This window comes from Phodopus roborovskii, unplaced genomic scaffold (genome assembly GCF_943737965.1).
Source record: "Phodopus roborovskii unplaced genomic scaffold, PHOROB, whole genome shotgun sequence".
NCBI lineage: Eukaryota > Metazoa > Chordata > Mammalia > Rodentia > Cricetidae > Phodopus > Phodopus roborovskii.
The window spans coordinates 33,745,118-33,761,302 of record NW_026125281.1 but is presented as its reverse complement, the minus strand read 5'-3'; positions in this window follow the sequence as shown (position 1 = coordinate 33,761,302).

Here is a 16,185-nt window from a genome sequence, read left to right as displayed (position 1 = left end):
AGGAGTTTTTCCCTGTTCACTGTTTACCTTCTACGTTTATAATTCAGGAGCCCACTTATAGGGCACTGTTGTATCATCCATGGCTTAATTTGGGAAACTTAACTGGAGCAACAGCAACAACAACAACATCAAAAATGAATAAAAGAAAAAACACATAGACATAGCTCCAAAAAGCTCCAAAAGGGATCTGGTGAGATAGGCTCACTTTGATAGAGTACATCAGCTATAACTCCTGTACATTTATTTTATACAACATAGGAGGAGGGTTAGCTAGGAGAGGTGAGAGGTCTTTGTAGAGAAGTTGCAGGCTATAAATAGATGGGATGTCTGTACATTCCCACATCAACTAGAGGAAGGAGTTGCCAATACCTATGTGTCTGGAAAAAATGGTACTTGTAAATAATTCATATTCACTCAGAACATTGTCTTCCTGTTACACATTCATCCAGGGCTTCCTTGGATCCCTAAAGGGTATCAAGGGAAATTTGATAAGTGAACTGATGTTGAAGACTCACTCAGTCTGATGAAGGTACTGGATGCCATTATAGATGATCCCAGTATGGGTATGCATCAGTCTTGGTGACCTACAGGTACTTTGTTAGGGGAGAACTCTATTTGGTAGATCTGAACATAGAAAGATGGTGCTGACGAAAGCATTTATAGTTTTAGTGTTCTAAAGGGGTTTAGCAGAACAACTTCTGAGCATTAAGTCATTTTTTTTCCTGTCATGTGAACATCAAACCTTTTCTAATATTTAAAGTATTTTTTAGAAGATTAGAAGATTCTCAGATGTGTTTTTATCTGTGTCTCTTTTGTAATACCAGTTTCCCAGATTGTATCACTCACTAGACCTCTGAGGTTAAGATAGCCTAAAGTAATATGGTACTCCCCCCCCCCTCCACTCTTGATTTGTGATAGCCGACTGTGTTGTTTAGCTTTATTTCCTTCTTGTTTTATTGCAGTATCTACCCATCCACAGAGCTGGCATTTTATGCTCTTGTGACACTGGAGACCGCTTAGTAATGTGTTGACTAATTCAATTGAGCTAAAGCAATGCATGTCCGGAACGTCATCAGAGTCAGTGCAGCTTTTGCTACATCTTCACTTTCTTGGACTTGGGTTGGTTATGTCTCCTCCCCTGGAAGATTGCTGAATGGTATTGAAAGCAGAACTCTCCTGAAGCCATCCATGGAACACTTGGTGTTCATGAGAAAAGATGTGGGCTGTCTTGAAGTCTTTAACATTTTCTTTCCCTAGTCATAAATAGCACAATATGGCCGTGTCTGATGACACAGTGCTCACAAGGGTTTAAATATAAGGTCCTCCTCTATGGTTACTTGAAATAAAGCATGCAATGTCTCCCTCATGTGCTGTATTATGCCTAGGGACATAGTGATAGAATAAAAATTTAGGTTCTATCAATTTCTTTTCCTACAACCTCTCTTTTTCAAATTTTTACATATCTCAAAAAATGTAAGATGAAAAGCTTTCAAACTCTTATCTTTAAGGGAGCCAAATTCCTAAAAGGGTAATTTCACACACTTTCAGATAAACATATTATTTACAGTTTTTATACGCAATTCTATGCAGGACTTCAGTGTCAGGCTGATGATAGCTCTGAGAAATACTGGCATATATGAGGCCAACATAAGCTTAGCATTGGCTTTTGAGATCATTCTCAGTACAGGCTATAAAAGGGAGAACTCAGTAGGGTTTCAGATGGTGTGTATCAGCATGCCCCCAAAGAAAGGAGGGAGAGCCTAATTACACACATCTTTGGTGTTTTATATAAAGAAATAGCCACTGTTATGTCCAAAACTCTGATTTTGTCTTTAGTTGGTTTTCTAGGAGTTTTTTGTGGCAGCTCTTGTGAAAAATTTAGTGGTCTTGCCTAGACATAATAACAAATAAGCAAATGTGCATGTCATTAAATGTAAAGCCTTTAAGGATAAGCTTCTTGTTGTTCAATAACTAGGTGAAAGACCAAAGGTAAGTAGCTGTGATCACAGAATGGAGTTATTAAGCAGTGTGGTTCTGAAACGCTCTACAGGTCCCCATGACAGTTTTTGGCATCTTAACAAAAAAACTATACATATTTGGGAAGATTCTCATTTGATAAACTATTTTTACCAGACTTGTCTATGAAGATGTCTATGAGGCATTTTATTTACTGCTAATTGATGGGGTAGGGCCATTCCCTCTGTCAGGAGTACCATCCCTGGGCAGGTAGACCTGCTCTCTATGTGAAAGGTACATGAATATGGTGGATTACGCAAGCAATCCAATAAGAATCATTCCTCAGTGGTCTCTGTCTTGATGCCTACCTCAGAATTCTTGCTTCAGCTCCTGCCCTGGCATCCTGTGGTGATGGACTATCATCTGTAAAATTTAATTAACCCTTTCTTCTTCAAGTTGTTTTTTGGTCATGTTGTTTATCACAGCACCAGAAAGCAAACAATAGCCTCTCTTACCCATCACTTTCACAACATCAACTAAAAACATTGAAAGATGATGACTTACCTTCAAAACTACTCACATCATGTTTATCAACCATGCCTTTATGGACCATGTTGTGTGTACTCCTGCCTATTTTCTCATAAGTATTTATGGAAAGATAAATGCTAAAATTCTTTGGGTACATTTTTGGGATATTATCTTTCATTATAACTTTGGGAAACTTCAGAACACTATTCACAGTTCATATTTTTTTTTCTAGGCATGACTTTATCTAACTAAGAACATGAACTGGGATAAGGAAGTATCTTCCATTCTTCAGATGTTCTAGCCATTTTTGTGAAAGTAGCAGTTGTGAGCCTGTGCTGTTTGATGCAGTATTATTTATGATAAACAATTTTCCTTTTAACACTCCTTGAATACTCATGAATCAATGTAAAACAAAACAAGACAAATAATCATAAAAACATGTTTTTTTAAAAGTATCTGAATACTTTAAGATGAGAGGGGGCATTTTTGTCTACTTATTTTCATCATGTTCAAAGAAGTTAAAAAATGTGGCTTTGCTCTCAGGAGGCAGAGGCAGGCAGATCTATATAAGTCTGAGAATAACCTATTCCAGATAGTGACTTCCAAGAAGTCACAGCTGGACTATGATACTCTGTATCCAAAAGGCAAACAAACACAAGGCTTATTAGTATCTTACCTAAGTCAAGTTTTTTTTTTTCCCAAGCAAAGTATACAAAGTTTTTCTTTAGCTTGTGGATTGTTAAATCCTACCTCCCCAGAATACCAAAGACCTTCTTCCAGATGACATAACTTTCTTTACAAACTATCAATCCTCTTGTTCTAGTTATTGAGATTCCTTCTCACTTTTAATTTCAACCTTATGTCACTTCAGCTTGTTCAACAACACCATAACTATGGTTTTTTTTAGGGTACTATTAATGAAATTTGAGATTTTCAATGATGGAACTCCACCGCATGGGTAAATAGAATCTAGTAAATCCTAATAAATAGGAGACTGAAGTTTCAATGAGCCAAAAATTCTGTAAATAAAATTGTGTTCATAATCATCTAGCTTAAGTCTAACTCCAACTGAACATTAGATGTTTACAGGTGAGGTTTATTTTCTAATAATAACTATTTTTTATTTATTTTTCTTATTTTACATATCGATCCCAGTTCCCTTTCCATCCATCCCTCCCTCTCTTCCATCCTCCCATGCCCTACAACCACCCTCTTATCCCATTCCTCCTCCACACTCGACATATAGGGTGGTGCCTTCCAGGAGGGATCATCTAAATATGTCAAGTCATTTGGAGTAGGGAATAGGCCCTCCCTACAGCCTCTAGGCTAAGGGAGTATCTCTGCATGGGTAATGTGCTCCCAATGTCCTTTTGTGCACCAGGGATACATCCTGGTTCCACTGTCCCTTAGACTGCTCTAATCATAACTATAAATCTTTAAAATATGGCAGTTCATCAACATTAAATCAGGAGGAATACAACTTCTTTGAAGGAAAGGATACCTCTATCAGAATTCCAAGAGAGTAAACATTTGACCCTACGTAGAAAGTTGAGGAAAATATCCAGGATATTTCCCAGGTTCCTGCCCTGTGCTGCCCAGTCTTCACAGTTTGCTCTTCAGTATGTATCATGACCCTGTAATTTTCATTTTACTTCATTTGTAACCATGTGAGGTGCCACTGTTGGGAGTACAAACAAACCTGGCAGCAAATACAGCAGGCTAATGTCAGAGTGAAGAGAACAGTCCGACTTTGTCTCCCAAAGTCCTAAGTCGAAGCCTACGGAACCCACGGAGTGAAGTTTCTGGACTCAGGTGGATAACACTACTGAATTCTGGCTGGACATAGCCATGATTTGGTATGATCATTGGGCAACTAGGAAATATCAAATTGCAGAGCGCTTACCAGTTAAATGAATTATTCACAAGAATGAAGCCAGTACTTTCATTGCAAATAGCAGGAATGTTGTGTAACTGGAGCTTACTATTTGGAATAAATCATTAGAAGTCATAAAGCATAGGACACACTTCTCAGAGAAATGGTACAATCATTGGCTTAGCTCATAAGTTTTAACACTTCCAATTTCAGGATTCTTTTAGGGAAATTCTTCAAATATAGATATGAACCAGGCATATATCCCTAACATATGAAGGGCTAAAGAATGTGGTCCATCAGACAGAAGAATGCTGCCTGATAAACAAGTTCATGCTAAAAACAGTGACATCCATTGATGTGGGCAAATGTTTGTGGATTTACTTATTCAATAATTCAACTTTGTAAGAGACTAAAATATGCATTAAGGTGTTGGTTATAACATAATGTTAAAAACAGCTTCTTAATTCTTAATCGAACATAAGTATGCTAAAGCCTCTTTGCCTAAATTCTATCTACTAGACTACTTACATATTCCATAGATGGGAATGCAAATGATAAAGGTTTAAGCTTAATCACCCAATTGACTTAAAAAGAGCTAAGAAGAGAATGACAAAAAGACAATGAAATGGGAACTAAGTACACAACTAAAGAAATTTTGGCTGCAGAGAAAGCAGTAGGAAAGCATGGCCTGTGAGAACAGACTCATTAAAATGTTGCACAAGTTGACAACTATAAAAGTGATTTGATTATATTTGGAAACTGTTGATGTTATCAAAGATAAGGCAAGTATTTGTTCCTCTCACATAGTATAACTGGATGGCATTAAACACATTCAGGTATCTCCAGCCAAGATATATTATTCAGATAGTGCTTAGAATGTTTTCTACATAAGTAAATACTACTTCAACAGGACTTTGCCAATACCTCAAATGGCATGCAGACGGTCAAATCTCATTCATAACTCTTGAGATCGGTATAAAGTAGGTCTTTAACTATGGAGTCTTGACTGGGAATGGGCATGGATCTGAGATACTAGTTCAGAATTAGTATAAATAGTAAGAAAGGGATTTATAGTTAAGAAATTTAGATTGTCTAATATTAAAATATTTTTGTTGAGGCTTTCTACTGAGTTCATGGGAAAGTTATGTTTCTATAATGGAAAATATCCTCCTAAAAGTGGCACAGCAATAAATCCAATTTAGTGTAGACACAGTGATATGGGAGAGTCTCAAAACAGTAATTCACATGGTCAAACCTGCTAGCAAACAGAAATGAGTTACAGTATGGCTCTAACAGATCCAGAGGCTCCATTCTTTGTCTTCCAAGATGTCAGACATAAACATCAAGGTTCATTATTTGCCTTTGCAGGCTTTATCATATACAAAATGTTCAAAATATGCAGCTGAACAAACCACTGGTGGATCAGATTTTAAGTATCTCAGTTATATATATATGTATGTATGTATGTATATACAGACTGAACATATTTATGTATTTAAGAATATGTATGTATATACAAGTGTGCATATACAAATGATTAATTTAAAAAGAGGCCCTGAATTTGAAAGAGAATAAGAGTGGAATGGGAGGGTTTATAGGGAGGACAGGAAGTGGGAAATTATGTAATTATATTATAATTTCCAGAAATAAAAGAAGTCATGTCTTTAAAACTTCTAAAAGAAAATGGATGGAAGCCTTTATGAATTTCCAACTCTTCTCCATCAATAAGATATCTCCAAAACAGTCTAACTAAATCATGTGTCTTCACACCACCATATTAACCAATAAAAGCTATTCCAATCTTTTTATTTTATCCCCATAAACACATTGATAAGAAGAAAGTAAGATAATACAAGGTGGTTTTTATCTTGGTGTATTTTATTTTATTGTGTTCTGTTGTCATCTCTGAGAAACAGAAATGAAGTGGATCTGGATTAAGGGAGGCAGAACTGGGATGAGGAGAGGCAAGGGAACATGTAATAATGATATGGTGTATGAGAAAAGACTATTTTCAGTAAAAAGGGGGAAAAGAAAGAAAAATAATACAGCAAAATAACAAAAAAAGAAGAAAATAAGATATCCAAGTATTGTACTTGTAAATTTTAACATGCTAGTAGGATCATACATTATAAATACAGTATGGGTATTTATCTGTGTGATTTGAATGTCCATGTGTCTGAATACTTAGACCCAAGCTGGTGTTGCTAGATGTAAGGTTATAGAACAGTCTCTCTCAACCTATGATTCGAATGACCCTTTTAGGGGTCGAATGACCCTTTCACAGTGGTTTTCTAAGACAATTGGAAAAGACAGATATTTGCATTACAATTTATAACAATATAAAAAAAATTATGAAATAGAAGTAAACATAATTTTATGGTTGAGGGTTACTATAACATGAGGAAATGTATTAAAAAGTGGAACTTTTCCCATAGGAAAAGTTTTATTTGCCTTAGGTATCTAATTAGCAGAACTTTTGGATTAATGTTAATTCTATGATTAAGTTCTGAAAGAGTTTCCAGACAGTTTGGAAGTAGCTGTTCATTTTAGAGTTCTACCAGCAATAATAAGGTCTGAATGTCCATATAATCATCAACATTTTTTTTTATCAGTGATGCTTGGTTAAATTTACCTGTGTGGTTGTGAGGACTTATTTGTATTTCTCTGATAATTAATGGTTCTTTATGCTGATTGGCCTACATGTCTTCTCCAGTCAAATTTTTGTTAGCTATATATCTGTCATTGGGTTGTTTTAACAGTTTCTGACCTTCTAAATATAAGAACTTTTCAAATACCTCTCTCCAAGGGCTATCTTTATCCACTTTTATGGTGTCCTTTGAAGCATAGAATTTTAAAATTTTCATTAAAGTCTAATTTTACTATTCTACTCTGCAGTTGGCACTGTAGGTTCAACATCTAAAACATCCTTCTGAAACCCACCCTCATGAAAATGCATCTGTATATTTTAACCTAGGATATTTTAGCTTCATTGTTGCAATTAAGTCTAATTCACCCTCTTTTGCATACGGTATGAGGAATGTTCCACCTTTGGGCTCATATGGAAAAGTATATCCTGCTAACCTGTGTATTACATGTTCAGTGCTAGCCCAAGCTTTGGATCCTGTTGCCCAGAAGGCATAAATGTTGAAAATGAGCTTGTATATAAAATTGTTCTTTATATTTATTAAAACAGAGTTATTATGAAAAGGAATATATACATAAACCTAAACAGTATGAGTTTGAATTATACCCTTCCTTTTAACTTTATGGCTTTTCAACCATGTGGATATTTCTCTGAGCTTAAAATTTTCTTTGTAAAATAGAAATTACATTGAACAAAAATACCACTCCACTGAGAGTTGAGTAAAATAATCTGCTGAATAGCTCATTGCATTTTTTAAAATTAATAGTAGCAAATCTTCTTACTCTATCCCCTGCCACTGCCAGTACTCCCCAGACCACACCTCTGGGCCTGCTTGACTTGTTGAGCCAGCTTCTTTCTAGCAGGAATTAGCTTTCTGGCTTCTTCCTTGCGTTCTCAGCACATTTAATGACTTCAGCCTTAATATTGAAGTTACAATTTATTTAATTAACAGAGAGAAAAAACAATGAAGACAATAAGCTTTGTAAGAGGTGAAACTACCATATTCTGTAAATAGATTCACCGCACGAGAGCAGCTACTGGCTCCCACACTGAATGCTGCTGCATTAAATCCTTCTAACTCCAAACCTTGTCCATCCATGCCCCACTATAAGAAAGAACCTGAACATACAGCTAGTGTCCTGGCTCTCTGCAGCCTCTCACCCTCAGCCAGATACAGGAGGATTATACAGATCCAGATTCCTTCCCCTATTCATAGCCAACTGAGTTATCCATATCCACTTAGTGAACTAATATTAACACAGAATATTAGAAGTCCATGGGAAATGGTAGCACTTTCTGGTTGCCGCAAACATTGCTGTGTATTTGAGACACCCATATTTATGCACACACTTAGAACCATGTGAATATATTAAGATATGTAAGCATTAACATGCACTATTGATACAAATTTATGTTAGATATATAAATATGCATGTATATTGCATGCATGTTGGTGTCTGCTTATTTGGCATCATCACTTAGGCATGTCTGTGTTTGGCATTAACCACACAAGTTCTTCCAAAACTTAAAAAAACTGTGGAACCTGAGAGGTACACCTTTCGTAGGGAATAGCACATTGATATTCTTGTGCCCATGATTCCTTTTCTCAACTCTGAAATACATGTGATGATGAGAATAAGCTCATCGCTATCAATTTTTATAGCATTCAAAAATTAATAATCCTCTTACATAAAAGTTTTGAGGATGGTAATCTATTCATTATCAGGAAAAGCCAGAGGACTTGTGTGAATGAATCATGAATCAGCTTTACTAGATATAGATCCAAAAGGTATTGATTTGCTTGAAGAGAGATTTTTTATAAGACAATAAAATTAATTATAAGGCATGTTCTAAATATCTAATTTTGACATATCCAAATCTTAAATTGTATACAATTTTTCATAAAACTGGCTTTATTTTTGTTTTTAAAAATATAAAATTTAACACGGAGCAAAATACACTATGAACACGTCAGCCATAAAATACAAAAAAAAAAAAAAAGTGATTTAATTACTTTCTGTCTGCCATCATAAACACACCACAGATGTTGGTCTAAAAATGTTAATTTTTAAGTTTGACTTTTCTAGAAATAAATGTGTTTTGTCTTTTACCCCAGGTCGTAGCTGCACTGTGTCAAGCGAATCAATCACCACAGCAATTAGCAGTTGTCATTCACCCCTGCACACCACCCTTGGAACTATCAAGTCACATGGCAGAGAGCTGCTGAGGGCCTTGCCCCCATCTTGGGTTCACTTTAAAACCATCTCCTCATTTTTCCTTTTCTTTCATTATCTTCCTCCTTTCCTCACTCCCACTGAGCTGTCGGGGGTCAGCGTACTATGATGTAAAATCACTGTCTCTGTAAATAAAAAAAAAAAAAAAAAATGGAGAGTTTGCACGACCTCACCTCCAAAGAGAAGCATGTACAAGGTAGGAGCCGCGATGTCCCCCACCCCTGCCGGGGAATATTATTTTCTTTTGGAAGCATCAGAATTATATGAGATGACAAAGAAAGAGTTTCAATCATGTTTTGCACTTAGCTGCATGATTAAGGCTCACACTGTTTAATATCTTGTTTTGTTTTGTTTTCCTATTCAGCAGTTCAGACACATGCCTTTATGGACGCATGTGTTCCTCTACAGAGATAAACATAAGGCTTCTGGAGGTAATCACTACACTAGCAGCAAAGCTCATGGCATAACAAAGAGCTATAACGCATTTTATAGAGAAGGGGCTCTGGGGGAGGCCCACAAGGCTGCTGTCATCCAGTGGCAATGACATTGAGGTCCTCTGTTTGGGCTGTTGATTCACATGTAACCAGGCATTTATGTGGGTCACAGCTCCCCAAACTTTGGCTCTACAGTGACATTTGCAGAGACGAATATTTAGGTGAGAGACCAGGCAGGCAGACAGATGGTGGAAAAGGCATGGCTTTGGGAATGGGAATGAGGAAACAGTGAAGAGGAAGTAAATCCTTTCACCAGGAAACCATTTAATCCATGAAAGCTCCATTTGCTGATAGTTTTTAAACCTTCCAAACTGGCACTACTAGTAGAGATGTTCAAATGCATGAGCTTATAGTGAGTATTTCCTATTTAAAAACCAACAGGAAGCAAGTAAAAGAATAAAGAATAATTAATAATTTAGGGTGCAGAATGTCCATAGCTTATCTGTGATGGAGTTTATGTGTGTTATAAATGAGAAAGGCAATGCTAGCAGGAGAAGTCATTGGGAAGCAATCAAGCTTTCGTGAGGGACAAGGTTCCACCAAAACACTTTTCAAAATGTAGGAGGTAGACTCTTCATGAAAAAAAAAATGCATTATTCAACCAGTGGAATGTAGAAGTCAAAATGCAAATTCTGATAATCACGTGAAGAAGTCAAAAACAAAATGGATTACATCAGGGAGCTGTCTGTCTTCTCTTCCGTACTTCGCAACACACCATTTTGTTCAGCAGTTAGCTATTTAGACAAAATGAATAAACTGGCTTGGGTTTTGACTCTTCCACAAAATTGGTTGGGAAAAGAGAAAATAATTGAAAAAGTCCTGTCTTTTGTAAAAGCTAAACTTAATAAAACTGTATTTGTTATAGTAAGTGTAAGAATGGACTATATCTGGATATAATATAAAGTCTGAGACACAAAGCAGTAAGAGAATCACGGAGGATATGCTCAAGGGCATCTGTGTGCATCTTAAAGAGATGATACCTTTAGCTCATGGCATGTCTCATAGTCCACATTGCTTTTCTTCACACACAGCACTGCCCCAAGAGCTTCTCTCTTTAACCATGGAGGTGGTTAATGGAGTCTGCAGAGGCACTATGTGACAGACTCTCAGTTTAGTGGTGATTGTTCTTAGGACAATAAAAGCAGTTTGCCCTGGTAATAAGATGACATTGTAAAAAGGAATGATAAAGATGCTGTAAACGGGCATACAGATGCTGCTGTGATGGACCCTTCCTTTTTCCTGTGTATGCTTTCAGTGAACCCAAGGTCTTTCCATTCATACTACAGAAAGCAAAATGAAAATATGTGTTAGGGGAAAATGAGAAGCAGTCTTATCATAATTTCTCTTTCATAATATCATAGGTCATTACAGAGAACTCAATAAAAAGATGCATTTGATTATCTGAAAGGTCAGATAAGTTCAACCCAAAAGTGTTGGGCATGGAGATGTTTGCAAAAGAGAAATGTAAATTTCACAACCATGAAGATTACTATATATTATGAAGTTTCTTCAAACAAAACAAAATAAACATCCCACAAAAAGCTTTTGTGGAAGCTTTTATAAATTTTCAAAAATAGTTTTATGTGCAAGGAGCTGTGCTTATTGAAATTATCTTTGAAACAAACAAAATTAAATAAATTTGCTTGTTCTCTATTAAAAAATGTGTTGTTCTGACTCTGAGTTTTAATAATAGACTCTAGAAGAAATTTAAGGACATTTTTCTTAATGTTGTCCAGTGATCTAATAGAGCTCTGTTTCAACAGCTAATAGCAGTATTCATCAGCCATTGTCTACTGTGCTGAGGTCTGTGGGTCTGGGCCTTACATTAATATCCTAAGTAAGTAATAAGACAGATGTGTCTGCTCTGGGATGTTTGCTAGTTGGATTTCCAAAGTGGGATCTGTTCATGATACTGAGAGTTTTATAAAGGAAATTAGAGCAATGTATTGTTATTTGTTTTTGTTTTGTTTCTTCCTTTTTTTTTTTAAATGCAGACCTTTAAATCTGGATGAGGTAAACTTGATATTTCATTTTGTTTTGCTATGAAAATATTGCCGTCATATAACTGTGAATATGGGTGGGAAACGTCAAAGCATTTCAGTAACAAAAAATAGTGGCTGGTATTTTCAACAAATAGTGCGTGAACAATTCGGCACGGACATCTATATGCTAAAAATAAATCATGAGTTTTGTCTTAAAATTTATTAACTGGAAATGAATTATTGGACTAAAGTAAAAGTATAGGACAAAATTTAGGAAACTATTTCTAATATTCTGGGTACGGTAATAATCAAAGTTATAAAAAGAAGCAGATGGGTATAGGATATGTATATATCCATTTTTATGTTTCTAGCCAAGACACTGTTAACTATTTTGGTATTTCTCTATGTTCTTTGGTGCCTATGGTCTCCCATGTTTCCTCTTAGATCTGGTGTTACGAGAGGTTCTCTGTACAGGATGCCCTTGGGACCCAAATAAACACAGAGATGCTTGATTAATTATTAAACTGTTGGCAGGTGGTTTGGGCTTCTTATTGGCTAGCTCTGTCTTAATTATTGACCCATTGATATTAATCTAAGTATTTCCACATGGTCTTCTCTTACAGGAAAACACCCTGCATGTCCTCTCTCTTGGGCTCTTCATGGTGACTCCTATCTTCCTACAATTCCCAGAATTCTCCTCCTCTGGTAGCCCCACCTATCCTTCCTGCCTGGCCACTAACCAAACAGTGTTTTATTCATTAACCAATAAGAGAAAGATTTATACAGAAGGACACCCCCCCCCCCAAATCAGGTAGCATTGTCCTATTTCTACCATGAGTAGATGATTCTACTTACTCTCCAATATTTTATTTTAAAAAATTGGTGTACACTTTTCATCTGGATTCAATCATTTGTCATGACAAGCTAAGATCCTCCAATGCTGTTTTTGCTCCCTAACTACATCTGTAAAGGATTATGCAACACTTCATTGTAACACATCCTCTCAATAGGGATCTCATGACAATAAACCACAAGTTTAGTCTCCTCTGCTAATGGACATTTGAGCTGTTTTCCGTTTTTATGTATTACAAACAAAACTTCTATAAGCATTCATGTTGAGTATTTAGTAAGAATTAATATGTTTTATTTCTCAATCTCTCTTTTGTGTAGAAGAAGAAAGATTATTAAATTCAGTTATGTTCATATTTTATTTTTTACAACAACCAAATTACTTTCTTGAAATAGATACACCATTTTATATTCCCCCAGATGTGTCAGATAGTTCCAGTTCTTCCTCCTCAATGCCCACATCTGTATAGTCTTTCCATGTGATTTTAAACACGCTCTAAATGATCTCAGGGTTTGACTAGTTTTCTAATGACAGATATGAACAAGCATGATGGCAAATGGACATTTGAAATATTTTTATTAATTGCTCAAGAATTTCAAAAAGTATAGTAGTTTGATCACATAATTCCCAGTTCCTCTATCTAATTCCTTCCAGATCCACCCCACCTCTCTCTTCTTTCCCACTTAGTGTCCTTTAAGAAAACATTTTAACTTACTAATCCATGGACTCCCATATGTGCTGTTTGTATATTACAAGGCCATCCAGTGGTGTGTGGTGGATCTACCAGGAGCCACACTCAAACAAAACTGGCTCTTCCTCCTTCAAAAGCCCTCCATTGTCCATACATGGGTCCTCATTTTTAAGTGGGAGCTCATGAAACCCTTCATACTCCATGTTAGAATGTGTACAGTTTTTGTCTTGTACAGGTCTTAATGCAGGCAACTAGAGTCTATGACAGAGATTTTCTGCTAAATCTAGAAGATAGCATTTTTCTCTAGTCCTCTCTGACCTCTGGCTCTTACAGCCTTTCCTCCCTCTCGTCTGAGATAGTCCCTGAGCCTTGGGTAAGGGATGTGATGCAGATGCCCTTTTGTAGCTGTGTATTCCTAATCATTTATTCTCTGTACTTTGACCAGTTGCAAATTTTTACACTAAGTACCATCCACTGCATTAAGAAACTTCTTTGGTGAGGTATAAAAGCTTCATTAATCTATAGATAGAAATTTGACTATTAGATGTTTGATATATTGTTTATCAAACTACTTGTAGTTACTCCTGGAGCCTGTGAGCTCTTCGCCCATGGGTTCCTGGCAATACTTACAGTACCAGACACCTGTTCGTTTTGGTGAAGCTAGATTTATATCCAATCAGAATTTTACCCCCAAAATATTCATGCCACTCCTGCATAAATGTACATATCTTGCCATGCCAGTCCTTATTGTAATTCACATGTTTCACAACTGGGTAAGACTGATGATTCAGTTGTTGAGGATACAAAGACAGATTCTGATTAGCTTTGTGAGGCATTGAAAACAGATACAAATGGCAAGAGTAGAATCTGGGAAGAGTGCAGCTGTCACCACAGGCTTCTTTGTGTTTTTGTGATGTGGGTTTTGGTTTGAGACAATACAAAGTCTAAGCAGCTACACTAACACTTGTTGCCAGCAACCATGCATCTCATAGTGGATAAACTATTATGCTAATCTGTGCAGCAATTCAGTCTTGTATAAAGAAATAACAATACTGATTTAGTATAGATACTATCGACGTTTCCCAAACTTATTGTAATTGTGTATCAATTTTATATAAATCGGGGTAAATACTTTTGTTGTACAAACCAAATCATCAGTTTAGGAGTTAATTCTACCTAGGTGAAGTAACAACTTGAACATAAATAGATGTTAGAGGTTTCCCTGTGCATACTGAACTCATTTAAAGCCAAATGTCAGTGATCACTTTATTCTCAGAAAGGAAATGGACGCAAGTGTCTGAATGCCAATAATAACCACTCTGTATCTTTTTGTTAGTTACTTGCCTTGCTGCCTCTACAAAACAACAAATGGAATTGACTTAATGGAGGAAGGATTGTTTTGCCCACATTTTGGAGATATGGTCTGTCACTGAAGGGATATCATGGTGGTAAGAGTATGAGGAGACAGCCACTCATATTACAACTGAGTTCAGGAACCAGAAGGAAATAAATGCTCATACTCAGTATATGTTTTCCTCTTAAACTACTCCATGACCATGAGAGGTTGCTGCCCATGGCTAAGTTGGTTCTTCCCACCTCAGTTAACCTAATATAGACAACCCCTCACAGGTGTGTCCTGTTCTCTAACTCCAACCAGATGCTTATCTTCTAGATTCTGTCAAGTTGTCAATACAGTCAGTATTGACCATTACACTCTCTTATCTTCCTATTCCTACCATTGCTTCATTTTCTATCTTAAATACTGATTCAAACCCCTCACAGTCCACTTGGCCTAGTATTGACATTGTGTAGTAGTTTAGAATGCTGTCCTTTGACTACTCACAGAGTAGCCATTCTTTTATCTTGCATGATTTCAAATTCATAGAAGATGAGTGTTCAAGAGACACAAAAGAATACAAGAAAGAAAGAAATGAAGGAAGGAAGGAAGGAAGGAGGGAAGGAAGGAAGAAAAGAAGGAAGGAAGGAAGGAAGAACCCTTTCCTATTCAGCCAACATCAACAATTAGTTCTAGAAATTTTATGAATGGTGATTGAATATTTATGTTTGGGTTTTCACTGAGGCTCAGTAGTTACGTAATTAGGTAGAATAGTAGTGCTAGGCCTCCATCTCATCTCTTCTATGTCATTTTTAATTTGTTTAAAAAGGGATCATGTGTCAGGAAACAAGAAAAGGAAGAACATGTGTGACTGTCTAATTTCCCCACTCAGGGTAAACTCTTCTCTGCTTCTGTTGTTATGTGCTCTACATACACCTGTACCACAGTAAGTCCTGACTTCCACTGTTTCAGCTGAGTTTAATCACGCTATCAAATCTTCTGAAATAAACAGTGATGAGGTAGCTGTTTCCTTACGAGTAGGTCATGTGAGATGACTATGTGTACTGTCACTGCAGGCTCATGGCTTTAAATATGTGTTCCTTACCTAGTAGCACTGTTGTATGGGGTTGTAGAAACTTTGATATGTGAATCCCACTGTGGAAAGTAGATTTCTGGGAATGTGTCAGAGATTTAATTGCCTGCCTCCTGTCTGCTTCTTAGTTTATGGAGATGTGAGATTCCAAATGCCTGCCTCTCTGGCCTGATGAACTATACCACTATATTGTGCGTGGAGATAAGTCTCTCCTCTGTTAAGTAACTCTATTTAGGTATGTATTCTATGATAAGAAATATAAATAATGTACTGTGAACCATATGAGCTATCAGGAAATGTGTATTATGTATGTATAATTTCTAAATGAGAGATGGACATTTTCTCATTAGACAATCCTGTCTCCTACTTTCCCTCTGCAAGAGTCTGTCTGCCTTCTTTCCTTCCTTTCTTCCTCTCTTCCCCTCCCCCTTCCTTCTTTTCACTATTAGCCTAAGAAGTTTCCACTATTTCAAGTCCACATTCTCTTTTCCTTTTCCATGAATA